Here is a 4,671-nt window from a genome sequence, read left to right as displayed (position 1 = left end):
TGATTTATAAGAGGCAGATTTATATACATATCATTATATATTATTCTATTTATATATTAAACATTTAAATTTTTAATATTATATATATATATATATTATTCATAGTTTATTTTTATATCAAATATAAATGGTAGAAATAAAATATATGAGAGGTATCAACGGGTAGGGTTCGGGTCGAACCCGACTTGATCCGGCGGTAAACAGGTTGACACTAACCTGATTCGGTTTTACAAACGGGTCAAGTTTGTCAACCCAAACCCGACCCAGAAAGCATGATCTAAACAAGGATTTTCCAAACAGGCGAGTCCAGCCAGCTGGTGTGGAACTCCTTGCAAGCATGTCAGGCAAAGGAGGCCAGGCGTGCTAGGCGAGGCAGCCACTAGACAAGCCGCATGCCGCGTGGGCTTGCGGGCATCCGCTGCCAATGCGGCGACGCGGCGTGCCGTGTGGACGGTTGTCCAGTGTTGTGGTCTGTGGGCGTGGGTGGCTAGGTGCGTCGGTGAGGCTAGCCACTATCCACGTGTAGGTGTCCCATCTCATCTCATGACAAAACTAACAGAACGAAAGGTGGGAAGGGCCGAAAAGCTAGTCGCTAGCACCAAATGGATTGAAGACCCAGACCTGGGTCAACTTCAGGTTGATTTTGGGTTGTAGGGTCAACCTGAATCCAACCCGAATTCTAAACAGGCCCAGAAATTCGACCCGAACCTGACCCATTTCTTTAAGGGGTTGACCCGAACCCTGATTTTTCGGGTCGGGTTTCTAAGTCAAGTTAGATTTTGACACCCCTACATCACAATGCGATGTGTGTAAATTTTTCTTAACTAGCCTAAATGTTCCAAAATAAATTCTTAAAAATAGTCTCGATCAAGCACGAGTCTCGAGGCAAAATCAAGTTGGAAATTTCAAAAATTAAATCGGAGACCATTTGAATTCCTATTTCAGCAAACTTGTAGTCGAACTGAGCGCCTCGGAAACACAAATCCAACAACACCAAACACTACAAGAAAAAAGGTTATTAGCGACCATCTAAATTGGTCGCTAATAAAGATAATTTGGTCGCTAAAACAAATAGCGACCAAAAAATTTTGGGTCGCTGGGTTGTCGCAGTAGCCTCGTCGCTGAGACTTTTAGCGACCAAAACTTTTTTTGGTTGCTAAATTAGTGACCACCAATTACTATTGGTCGCTAAAATGGGTACATTTTAGCGACCATTTTTTTTACGCTAAAGATTAATACCCGTATGTTTACTTGGATCCCTCCCTGCATTTTGAAGAAACTCTTTATCATTACTGCCATCGTTAATATATCATTTTAATTTAAATGGTAAAATTACTATGGATACTAATTGGTTATCTGAGGAGACATTGGATCCTGATTCTGCCACTATTTGTTTCAACACGAATGGATTTATTGTCTTCTGGATGTATTCTGTTTTTAGAAGCAGCTATTGGTTTGCTGGTATTAATCCTAGTCTCTATTCTGACATTGGGACAATGGTGAATTTGTGGTTTGTTACAAACAACTTGTCATCTCACTGAAATTTTCATTTTTCTGCAGCTTATATTAGTTTATTAATTAAAGCTGTTTGTGATGACGGTTTTAACATCTGCATCAAGTTGAATTATCTGAAATAACATTTGGTGATTGTTTCTAATTTGAAAAAAGATATGGAGGTTGACTGGTTGCCGATTATGCCTTATGTGAAAGACTCTATTTCTCTTTACTCTAAAGTGTTACCCCAGGTGATGTCATATCAGATTTTGGGTAATCACAGCAAGAGTAACTGCGGGATCCAAATGATCGGTATCTTGAATATGTTTTGCAGTTCTTTAATGTCTTTTATTTATAATATGTTCATCTTACTTAATTTTGGGTTTAACATCTATATTTTTCAAATTAACATTTTTTGATGGAGCAATCTTTGTGTGCAGCACTGGCCGATGGATCTTTGGTTTCATCTCTTTTGCAGGGTGTTTGCTAATTGGACTTCTTTGAGTTGCGTCATTTTTTATTACTTTTCGTACGTTCACTTATCCCTCTCTGTTTTGCCTTTCTATCAGGCTTGATTCTACACTTTCTCAGCCAGGTTCATAAAAGGGCTTAATTTCTATGATCTTCATATTTAAAAATATTGGGATGAAGCAAAGCTTCATGCATCTCCTTCATCAATGTCGTTGCTTACTAGCGTTGATGGGGACCTGTCAGGAGAAGCATCGACGGCGTGATTGTGCTAACTCTACTGGACAATTTTGATACCTGCAGCTGATTTGCGATTGTGAATGTATTCACATATAGCTTTTTTAATACTTCGGTCCTTTCTTAATTGTGTTCTAGCTAGATATCCTCGCTTCACTAATAAATATACTTGTCTCTTATTTATCCTGTTAAAAGTGTTTACTTTATAAAACTTCGGAATAGCAGCATTAATCTTCTGTTTAGATTCAGTGCTTAATCTTTTATTAGCTAATTTTACTGACCTTCTGATCATTCAAAAGTGTATTCATTTAACTCTCTGGTTTCAAGCAATTTTCTGTCCTTTGGGAAATAACATTTGATAATTATTACTTATCAAGAAAATGTTTCCCTAAGTTATCAAGCAAATTTTCTTGGTATTTATCTTTATCTTACTCCTATCATTATATTGTTATAATATTTGTTTTATAAAAAATAATAACATTAATCCATAAAAGTATTAGAAAAATGAACCATAAATAAATATATGCTAGAAAAAGCTTGATAACTGATCTAGTTTTTTGCTTGGTTCGACTGCTTTTGGTCTATGAAAGCTTATTCTTTTGGCTAAACCAACTTGATTGTACTGCAACTATGCAATGATATCATCCACCATAGTAAGATTAAATGGTGCATATGCATAAAGCGCTCCAGTTTCATAATCATAAACTTGATGATTGATACTCTTAGGCCATAATTAAAATTAGCAAATTAAAAGAGCGAGGATCAATAAATTAATGTTATACTGGAAACCCTGGTTACTCACAACTTGTACTGGATGATTGGGTTCTCACATAGAACAAGAACCCATAATAGTTAGTAATTTGAAGACGTACTTTAACACAACTAAATGAGACCGGCACCATCTTGTTTGATGGTCTGTTAATTCTGAAAGTCATCACACTACTAATAACACAACTATCTGATTAACATTGATGCTAGAAAGTGCTTCATATGATCAATTTTTTTAGCAGTTAAGTAGGCGTTTGTTCTTCATTGGATTGTAGGCGTTTCAAAGTCATATGGTAATGTAGCATTTGTAGCACTATTTACTAAGGGACGTTTATTCATCCTCAGATGTATTATTCTTTAACAGTGTTTCAACAATATAAAAACTACACACTTGTTGAAGAGAGAGCATCTATATGCAACTCACATCTATCATAATCAAAATTCTGCTTGTGGTTTTGAGTAGAGCTTCTACTTATGTAACCGAAACTTTCTTACTGCCATATGTGGCTAGTCATGAGATGGGGATTGATCGAAACTTACTAGATTTGAAGGCCAGGGTGGGTGACATGGTTTTCCTCTATTGGCAGAAGGCTGCAATTTATGGCCAGACAAGGATATTTGATATCTTTCATTATATAGCTTCTCAGACACCACAACAACCAACAAGGCCTAGATCCACTATGGTAATGATTGGAGTCATTTATCCTATTTTTATGTTCTACTCATTTTAGCCCATGTTTACTTTGTCATTTCATTAGATTTATGCACTAGATGTACATTCTTGGTGATTGCTGATCCATCTCATGTGACTTTTGCAGACCTTTATATTAGAACAAAGCATCTTTTCCTTAACATTTTGTTTTGTTCTAGTAGCATCTTAAGATAAGAATTAGCCATTTGGTACTTTTTAGTATGAGAACTCTGGATTTATACTCATTTTTTTGACTTCAAATTTTTTTATTTTTATTTTTGGTTTGGATGTTTGTTTGATCATCTAATCTATGAGAGCAAAAACCTACAATGATTATTATTTGTTGGCAAGTTGTTATTGTCTAGCACGTAGATATAGTTCTTAGGTTTATTGCTCGAAATCATTACCATTTAGTTGATGGATTATTTGCCTTGCAAAAGGGAAAGAAACCTTTAGAAGAAGAATCCTATATTGAATGCCAAGCTAGTTAATGCAGAAATAATTCATGTGTGCTGGCTTCCAGGAGAAGCAGTTGAATAAAGATGCATTTAGCTTTCTCATTTACTTTGGATATGAGTTTTTTTTTTATTTTTTATCTAGAGAATGACCTTGCAAGAATCTCATGCATGTAGTTGACTATTCTACATGTATTTTCTTTTTCGTTCGACCTTGTTATAAGGGCATCTCGAATCAAAAATCTCATTTTTCACTCCAAAATGTAGTGAAAGCATTGTAATTTATTCATATTAATAGTTTTGGTTATCAATTAAGGTTTTGTTTGGGACATTTTTTGTATTTCTTTATAAATCTGTTTTTTAGTATAAAGATTTTTTGAAAAAAAAAAAAAGTTTTAAAAAACAACTTTAGAAAGTAATATTTTATCTCAAACAAAGCCTAAAAGGCCTTCAATTCGAGTCTTATGAATGTAACATAAAATATTTAAAATTGAAAATGGCGATGTGAGAGGTTTTGATGAAAATACTAACAGATGACTGCATTAGTTATCATGATTT

Source organism: Dendrobium catenatum, unplaced genomic scaffold (genome assembly GCF_001605985.2).
Source record: "Dendrobium catenatum unplaced genomic scaffold, ASM160598v2 original_scaffold_125794, whole genome shotgun sequence".
NCBI lineage: Eukaryota > Viridiplantae > Streptophyta > Magnoliopsida > Asparagales > Orchidaceae > Dendrobium > Dendrobium catenatum.
Note: the sequence above shows the minus strand (reverse complement) of the source record.